The 10,000-nt window shown below is 48.6% G+C and overlaps 1 pseudogene; it reads right to left on the bottom strand.

Moving 5' to 3' along the window:
* Positions 1–5,901: 5,901 nt before the first annotated feature.
* LOC101661385 lies at positions 5,902–6,319 on the bottom strand (annotated as a pseudogene).
* Between the last annotated feature and the right edge of the window lie 3,681 nt (positions 6,320–10,000).

The following is a 10,000-nucleotide window of genomic DNA, read 5'->3' as shown; positions in this document are numbered from 1 at the left end:
TATGTGACCTCCTCCCTGGGGGACAGACAACAGAAAAGTGGGTGAAGGGAGACATCGGACAGGGCAAGATATGACAGAATAACAATTTATAAACTATCAAGGGCTCATGAGGGAGGGTGGAGCAGGGAGGGAGGGGAAAAATGAGGACCTAATGCCTGGGGCTTAAGTAGAGAGGAAATGTTTTGAGAATGATGGGGGCAATGAATGTACAAATGCGCTTTACCCAATTGCTGTGTGTATGGATTGTGATAAGAGCTATATGAGCCCCTAATAAAATGATTTTTAAAAAAGATTTTAAATCCTGATAGGAGTAGATAATCTCGTCTTTCTTCTGCTAAGGGACTGGTGGATTTGAACCATTGGCTTTGTGCTTAGCAGCTCAATGCATAGCCCATCCCCACACCACAGGGTTCCTCTTTCACAGCCTAGAGAAGGTTGGAAGGCAGCTCAACTCTGTCGATCGAGTCACTAAGAGTTGAATGTCGAGAGCACCTAGCAACATACCTATGACTGTAATCCCATTTGAGAATAAAATTGTTTTTGCTATGTTAGTGACCCCGTATCCATAAGGTGTATCTTAAATCTAATCACTTTTGAGATCTAAAAAGAGCAGGTGAGGCCTACAGAGCAGCAAACATACACAGGAATCAGATACTACGTGAAGACTGTCAAGGAACCAAGAGGAGCCAAAGCAAGAGGAGCCCTGATGGCATAGTGGTTACAATTTGGGTTGCTAACTGCAAGGTCGGCAGTTTGAGGCCACCAGTCCCTCCCTGGGAGAGAGATGAGGCTTTTCACTGCAGTCAACAGTTACAGCCTGGGAAACCCACAGGGGCAGTTCTACCCTATAGACTCGAGGCACTATGAGTCAGAATCTACTTGACAGGGTAACTTTTATTTGATGAGGTCACAGATGTTGAAAGGAGCCCTGGTGGCACTTGGCAGTGAGCGGAAAGGGGAGTGCTGCCAACCCACCAGCTGCCCGTTGGCATAGAAATGTAGCAACCTACTTCCGTAAAGAAGCCGCCATGGAAACCCCGTGGGGGCCGTCCTGCCCCGTCCTGTAGAGTCACTGCGGATTGGAATTGACTTGCTAGCAATAGGCTCTATGGACAGACTGAAAGAGATGAGGACCTTCCTTTGGCACCCAAAGAAGGCCTTCCCCTAGAGTTAGAGCCCTGAACTTGAACTTCACTTCTGAACTTTGAAAAAGTAAATTTCTGTTCCTCAAAGCCACCCACTAGTCTTTTCCCAGTCTGTCCCCTGAAATCCTACAACTGCCTGTGAGGCTCACCTCTGTTTCTGCTCTCCGGGTGGGTGGAAACTTGCTCGGCTGGGGGATTGCACTCAGCAAATCCCTTAGGAGAAGATGTTTTGGCTCAGAGAAAGAAGTGGGACCACAGGGTGGGCTGACAAAAGAGACTAGAGCTAGTGATTGTCCCAGTGACCTGACCCTTAATTTCCCCCTCAAAATAAGGGGGGAAGATAGAAATTCCTCCCAGGGGACCCCCAACCCAGGCTGTGGGAGCACAACTCTGCTCATTGTGGCAAATTCTGGGGCCTCCGTCACTCCGTGGCTCCCCTGACCTCTGATTTCCCTGCAGACACACTCTTCTGCAGCTGCCTTTATACCCCGGATGCCCCCTTCCCTGGCCTGCAGGGACTCTACCTCTGAACCTCGCTTTCCACCTCTACCCCACGCCTTCCAAGGCCTGAAAAGGTATACGGCTTGCTGCCTGCTCTGGAATCTGACCCCCGGAGTCAACAGTCAGGGCTTCGTCCCTCGGGAGAGGCAGGGGCAGGATTTCCAGCCTGTGCAAAGCCTGGCTCCATCAGGTTAACATACAAAAGCTATTTTCTCGGCTCCCGGTCCTCGGGGACCACGCCTTTCTCCCAGGAGGTGGATCAAGACAGGAATGGGGCTCAGCCTGAGGGTGGAGGGTGGAGCTTCCTGTTCTCTGTCATCATCTGCCCGGATTTTCAAAGCGTCTAGGCTCCATCATTGACTGGAACCAATTGCAGGTAATGTCCCTGTCAGGGCAGAGCTGTGCTCATCCATTACCTACTGGAATCTCACCCACGGCCCTCTTGGGGGGCAGTGGTTCTGGCATCTACTTGACCCCTGATAAGCTAGAAGGGCCACATGGACCCTTTTCTTTCTCTTTTCTCCACCGTGACTTGATCAGGCTGAGGGCTCCTTTCGGATAAGAACTGAGTTATAGTCATCTTTGTGCCTCCAAGGGCCGGCTCAGTGCTCAGCGTGTAACAGTCACTCAATTAAGAAAACGGAGCAAACAAACGAGTGAGAGGAGAGAGAGGAGGGTCCTATCTCTTGTCTCTGGTGATCTATGTGGGCCTGCGGTTGTGTTTGTTAACTGCTCTGTCTCGGCCATAATGGCGTCTTAGAGTAGAGAGCGGGGCTGCCTCTCTCTTGCCCATCTCTCTACCTCCCTGGGTCACTTCACAATCTACTTGTCCAGCATTTTGCGGGAAGGTCACTAGTAATAAGCATTTGGCTGCCCCTGCAGTAAAGCAGCCTGGGTCTTAGGTCATGGCTAAGGTCACACCCTCTCTGCAGACAAGCAGTCAATCAATACTTGTGCCTCGGGCAAGGCCTTATGCTAAGCATTAGGCACTGGCCTGGCCTCAAAACATAGAAACAAGGAATCCATCCCTTCTTTCTGTATGTATCCATCCACCACCTACTGTCATTAAGTTGACTATGGCTCAAAGGGACCCGATAGGACAGAGTAGAATTGCTCCTTTGGGTTTCTGAGACCCTTAATCTTTACAGGAGCAGACAGCCTCGTCTTTCTCCCAAGGAGCTACTGGTGAGTTTGAACTGCCGACCTTGCAGTTGGTAGCAAAGTGCTTGACCCGCAGTGCCCCCAGAGTTCCTTGCCATCTATCCACAGCCTTGGTAAATTGTATTCCGCTCGGGAGACCAGAAACACATTTCTTTTTAAATTCAGTTCTTTCTTGAACAAATCATTTTATTGTGGTAAGATATACATATAACAAAACATTTGTTAAGTCAACATTTTCTACACGTCCAGTGAGGTTGATTACCTTCGTTGTGCTGTATAGCTGGCACCACGACCCGTAGGAACCCGTTCTCTTCGGGCTGCACAGTCCAATGAAAGGAAGCGCTTTGGAATCTGGATTCCATTCACACGCACGTCTCTGGCCCACAGCTGTGTCTCTTCCCATCCTGCAATCTCTCTCCAGGCAGGAATCAGATTGGAGGGGCTGGATGCTTGCAGAAGACCTGGGGATTCCTGGGAGAGTAAGGGTGACCAGACTGGTCAGAGGGCAGAAGTGGGGAGAGAAGGGCACTCCTGTCTCTGAAACAGCTGCTGCCACAGTAACGTGGAAGAAAAGCCTCGCTCCCGGAAGGCTTCAGACTCTAGGCCCTCATTTGCCAAGCCCCCATGGTTTGTGGAAGGGACCAGAAGTGCCCAGGGTCTCTATCTGCAGCGAGTCTTCCACAAAAGAACTGGGGGAAACCGGGGAAGCACGATCAAACTGTTGGCTGTGATTTTCACTCGACAAGCCAGCAGTGGAGCCAAGAAAGGGCTTGCTCTCGCTTCCCAGCATTTCCACCTTCCTCCTTGGAGACTTCTTATGATCCAGGCTTTTTATGTTAGTAGCCCTGTCGGGAAATGTCCCCTCCCAGTTTAGGAGTCACTAAACCAACCTTCAGGGACCAACTATATACATTCTGTCTACTCAACCTCAGTGAAAATCCAAGAAAAGATGTTGGCAGAATGTTAGCACCCCCTGAAAGGCCACAGCGGTGCCGAGTTCCCTATGCCTGCCCGGCAGACTTCTCTAACTGATGGCAGAATGCCCAGGGCTAAGTGACCAGGAGATAGATGTAAACCAGCGGTTCTCAACCTGTGGGGAGAGAAGGGCAGTCCTCCTGTCTCTGAAACCTGTGGGTTGAGACCCCTCTGGGGATCAAACGACCCTTTCACAGGGGTCACCCGATTCATAACAGTAGCAAAATGACAGTGATGAAGTAGCAGCGAAAATAATTTTAGGGTTGCCGGGGGAGGGGTCACCACCACACGAGGAGCTGTATTAAAGGGTTGCAGCATTAGGAAGGTTGGGAACCGCTGGTGTAAACCCGATTGCAGTGGACAGTGGTCAGGGCAGGCAGGAGTTCAGAATCAAAAAGGACAAACAGAGCGGTGTGAACTTGCTCCTGAGCCAAGAATGGTTGAGGGAGTGGGGTTGAGGGGGTCCACCAGGGGTCCATAAGATTATTGTGGTAGAAATGCAGGGCATTCCCTGAGGACTTCGATGCAGGATATGGAGAGGTGGGGGATGCTCTGAGAATAAGGAGGTGATCGAAATCTCACACATTCTAATACTATGATGATAGCAGCCGTGGTTGTGATGATTATAAGTGAGGGTAGTGAGGATGGTAAGAGTAAGAATAAAGTCATGTCTGGCCGTGGGCTCGTGGACACTGATTCCTGCCATGGTGTCGGCGGACCTGGTGCTGTTGAAGCTCCAAATGGTAGAAGTAATCATTGTGGGGGCGATGGAAGGAGCAGTGGGTGCTGGTGACAAGAACGGTGGTCCCTGCTGAAGAGGATGGATGTGCTGCGTTGTCACCGAGATGAGAGTGTTGGTTGTTGATGTTCTTGTTAGGTGCCGCTGGGCCTGTTCTGGCTCCTAGTAACCCTGTGTGCAGCAGAAGGAAACCCCGCGGGGCCCTGCCCCGTCCTCACAATTCTTCGTACGTTGGAGCCACTGGGTCCATCCATCCTGCGGGGGACCTTCCTCCTTTTCCCTGCCCCTCTACTTTACCAAGCATGCTGTCCTTCTCCAGGGACTGGTCTCTCCTGAGAACACGTCCAAAGTGTGTAAGATGAACTTTTGCCATCCTTGCCTCTAGGGAGCCCTCTGGCTGTACTTCTTCCAAGAAAGATTTGTTTGTTCTTTTGGCTGTCAATGGTACTTGCAATATTTTTCACCAACACTAGAGTTCAAACATGTCGATGTTGCTTCTCGCTTCCTGATTTGATGTCCAATTTTCTCAAGCATAATGACGCGACTGAAAATGCCACGGGTTGGATCAGGCGTGCCTTGGTCTCCAGAGTAACATACTTGCTCTTCAACACCTCAGAGAGGTCCTGTGAAGCTCACTCTCACACTTTACTGCCAGCGAGTCGATCCCAATTCATAGCATCCCTCTAAGTGTCTAAGACTGTCGTTTTGTACAGGAGTCGAAAGCCTCATCTTTCCCCCACAGCAGATTTACCCAATGCAATAGAGCGTTTGAGCTCTTGACTGCTGCTTCCGTGAACACTGATTGTGGATCCAAGCAAGACAAAATCCTTAACGATGTCCATGTTTTCTTCGTTTATCGTGATCCCTGTTGGTCTAGTTGTAAGGATTTTGGTTTTCTTTACACTGAGTTGTAATTCTGTGGTAGTTATATAATTTTTTTAGTAGTTATATAATTTGATGTCAACTTGAAGATATACAAAAGTGGTGTCCAACCTGTCAATCAGGTCACAGCCTGATGGTGCCTCCCTGTGGGCGTGGCCTTTTCATAAGGAGGGCCCTGGGAACCTTCCCCCCTCTCTGCCTTCACCCTCCTGCTTACTCGCCACCCCTAGAGCTGCTGGAGCTCTGCCCTGTTGCTACCTAACTTGGATCCACACACCGCCTTTGCACCCACTGGCCTGTGATCTTCCGGCTGTCGCCATCATTGCCTGCAGCTGTGTGAGGCTGCAGAGGGACTGGTGGACTAGTATCAGGCTCATGGACTTGAGTTGGACAGGGCTGGAATGTTTTCTTGATATATAATTACTTCCTTTTTTTTTTTTTCCCCACAGACACACAGAGTTTATTTGCAGCCATGCCTCTGCTTGCCCAGGCAAGCGCCTAGACCCTGGGCTCCACGAACACCTTCCAGCCCTCTAGCTGGCCATCTTGACCAGGGCAGCAGCTGTGCCCACGTACACGCAGGCAGGGGCTCCCACGCCATAGCTGTGCACGCATGCCCCCAGGGTCAGGCCTTCAGCACAGCCTCCGATGAATTAGTTCAGGGGGTCGTCTGGCTCGTCCCGGACCTGGGCAGTGATGCAGGAGGCCGTGCCAAACACGGCACCAATGGCGGCTGTGGTCAATGTGTCCCGGCATGCCCAGTCAGCCCTTCAAAGCAAGTACCCAGAGAGTTGAAAGGTTGGAGGCTGTAGGCAGAGGCAACCAGGCCGGTGATGCTGGTGCTGGCATAGGCCTTGCGGCGGCACTCAGTGCCATCAGGGATGTCACAGTACCGCTGAAGCAGATACCGTGCCATGGCCTCGCTCCCTGGGACCTCACTGCCCCCGCAAAACTACTTCTTGCTCTAAAGCTCTCTTATACATATGTGAATGTCACTGGGTTTGCGTCTGTCTTCAACTCAGCCTGATACAAATTCAGACGGGGGCTGCAATCTCTGGTCTTCAAGCCCCCCTCACTTCCAACAAGCCAAGGTTGTATCAGCTGCACATCACAGTTGGTGAATAAGCCTTCCTGCTACATTCTTCTCCATATCACCCAGCTTCTCTGATTATTTGCTCAGAATGCTGGTAATAAGGATTATGTTCGTAAATAGGGACTCTCAGACCTATGTTGTCCTTCCTGGTCCACTTTGTTCTGATCGAAGGCTAAGTGGAGTGTGTAGGGAAGCCCATTCTTTGTTCTTTCCTCATGTTCCTAAGAGTCTACTTGTGTCTGAAAACATCCCTTCTCCAAGTCCAATATAGGAAACTACGAGAGGCTTTCCTTATGGGCTAGAGCAGAATATGATGGGCATGCCAGATATCTGGCTAAAAATGGGACGACTCTGCCCAAAGACCCTCCTTGCAGCGGTAGGATCAGTGGCTACTAAGGCTGCTGTACTGAACGGGCTGTGGGCTGGTCTTCAGCCCCCGCCTCCCCCCATTGCTTCCTAGCCTCTGGCGATTCCCTGAGGTCTGTGCTGCCCGAAGCAGCAACAGCCAGCCCAGTCTGGCAACTCAGCACCTCAGTGCAGCTAGCTGTCAATGAGATGTGATATACATGTCAGATACAGACCAGATTTGAAGACATGTCCTAAAAAAAAAAGCAAGGCATCACCTTAATATTTTTCATATTGAGTACATGTTAAAATAATACTTAGAAACATTGGGTAACATGCAGTATAGTATTCAAGTTAATTTCACCTGTCTCTTTTTACCTCTCAAATGGAGCTCTTGGAGAGATTTTAATAATATACAGTGATGGTTCACACTCTGTTGACCAGTGCTGCCTTGGCTTCTTCGCAGTTTTCTTTGCTTAAGGAAGCAAAGGGAAAGAGATGAAGCGAATTCCCAAGTAACAGTGGGCTGTGCACATAATAAAGGGAAAGCCACCCAGGACAGAGATGATGGCTCCACTTCAGGGTTGGAGCCCTTTTATTATGCATCCACCATTCTCCACACAGGACTTCCTTCTTGAGGTCTAACCTGACTGCCCTGCTTTCCGTGTCTGTTTTCTGCCCACTGAAAAAGGAGATGGGGGGGGGGGGCGGTCAGCTTCATCGCATGATGGTCAGAGCCCAGAAGGTACACTGTGACGTCTACTTGCATCTCATTGTTCAGAAGCAACTGAGCTGGCCAAGTCCAGCTGTGAGAGTCCGGACAATGAGCTCCTCATCTGGAGGTCATGGCCCTGTTCACACCTAGGGTTTTCTTATTTGATGGAGCCGAGAATCCTGGGGACAGCCAGCAATGTCTGTTAGCACCCCTGCTCGCACCCCTTGCAGGTCTGAGGAATAGCTAGCCTGGGTGAGCTAGGCCTTTGGTAGCAGAATAGAGTGGATAATCTCCAAGACAACTCCTGCTCCTTGTAAGAAGTCTTTAATTATGTCAGCTCAAGTACCATCACACTTCCAGATCAGAAAAGTTTTAAGAGAAGCATGAAAGAAAGAGACAGTTCGACCAGAAAGTGAAAGGGGAATTGTGCGACTGGGAACATTGGGTTCTAAGCCCTCTTGCCATTATGACTATGACTCCAATAGGTTAGCCTCCGATCTGTACTCCAATCTTCACTGGTCATGTGTGACATAGGAACAGGGGCTCCAAGACTTTGTAAATTGTTGATTAAAAATCTGCGTCCAAAAAAAACCCCCAACAAAACAAAAATCTGCATCTCTGACTTCTTTCCTTCCACTCAAGACCATGCCGACCTCCTCCAAGTGCCTAGGGCTGGCAAGGAGATGTGCCAGGAGACACACAGGATCTGTATTTAAGAATGTAGTCTAACAAACACCTGGAGGGAATGAGTCACTGAGCCTGCGGCCTCAGGACCACAGGCTCAGAGGGCATCAAGGTCAACTGTTATAATACACAAAGACAATGCTCCACATCCTACTTTGGTGAGTAGGAGGTCTTAAGAGCTATTGAGTGGTCATTGAAGGCTCAAACTATTAGTCTCTCCATGTCCAGAGCAAATAAAAGTAAAGAAAATCAAAGATAAAAAAATTAGTTCAAAGGACTAATGGACCATGTGAACCTAGGTCCCCACAAACCCTGAGACCAGAAGAACGAGATGGTACCCGGCTACCGCTGCTGACCACTCTGCAAGGAATCACAATAGGAGATCCAAGAGTGGGAGAAAAATGGAACAAAAAAAATAATAAAAATGACCAGGCTTACTATGGCCCTTTGTCACTTTTCAAACCTAGAACTGAACTCAGCCTTGTAGGTAACTTCCAGCCAAATGACAGGCCTATAATGTGAACAATTGCACACTCTTTACGACAGTCAACTATCGATAGGAGATCAAGGGCAGCATTTGCCCAGGAATAAAGCTCTCTCGGAAGGCAGGAAAGACTGTGAAAAAGGACAGGTGGAAATGATAACACAGGGAGGAAGTGAGGACTGCCATCAATGTCACCAATCAAGATTGTTGTCTGGAAAACTAATCTGCTCTGTAAACTATCACCCAAACCACAGTTAAAAAGGTATGTATTTATTATGCACTTCAGACATGATAGATACATATATATCATGCACTTCATGAAATATATCATATGTAGCATGATGTATATGATATATATTCATGATACATATATTGCACATATATCCTGTACTTTGGACATGTGATCAGGAGAGACCAGTCCCTGGAAAGGAACATCGTGCTTGGTAAAGTGGAGGGGAAGTGAAACAGAAGACCCTGGACAAGACAGACTGACAGAGTGGCTGTAGCAAGTGGCTCAAACGTAACAATCGTGAGGGACTCGAAGGCCTGGGTAGTGTATCATTGTGTTGTACATGGGGTCGCTAGAAATATATATATATCTATATGGGTGCCTCCCCCAAAGTGGATTTTTTTCCTCAAAGCTATAGATTTGCTTTTTTTTGCAAAACAACCTTATCACCTTTAAAGTGCTCTCCATTATACTTAAATACATTTGTCATATCTGCAATTCCATTCTTGAAAATGATTTTTCAAACTCATCTATTTGGATGGCTGACAGCACCTCCCTCATTTTATTTTCTTCACCTCTTCTATGCCTTCAAATTGCTGTCCTTTCATGTCTCTCTTCATTGGTGGAAACAAAAAGAAGTCCAGCAGAGCGAGATCAGGTGAGTCAGGTGGATGGGGCAAGAAAGGCATGCTGTTTTTGCCCAAAGCTGGCACACTGAGATGGCTGTGTGAGCAGGTGTATCATTGCAGTGGCAAAACCAGTGCCCCCTCTGCCACAAATCAGGTCTTTTAAAAGATTTATGATTAATCATTTTATTGAGGCGCTTACAAATCTATGACAATCTATCATTCAATTGTATGAAGCACACTTGTGCATAGGTTGCCATCAACATTTCTAAAACATCTTTCTGTTGAGCCCTTGGTACCAGCTCCTCTTTTTTCCCCTCCCTCCCCCACCCTCCCATCCTCGTGAATCATTGATCAATTATATATTGTTGTTTTTATTTCATGTCTTAGACTGTCCGTTGTCTCCCTTCACCCACATTTC

This window comes from Echinops telfairi, unplaced genomic scaffold (genome assembly GCF_000313985.2).
Source record: "Echinops telfairi isolate 266 unplaced genomic scaffold, ASM31398v2 ScPeMD7_70;HRSCAF=299, whole genome shotgun sequence".
NCBI classification, from domain to species: domain Eukaryota; kingdom Metazoa; phylum Chordata; class Mammalia; order Afrosoricida; family Tenrecidae; genus Echinops; species Echinops telfairi.
The sequence above is the reverse complement of the archived record's forward strand: the minus strand, read 5'-3'. Positions and strand labels throughout refer to the sequence as shown.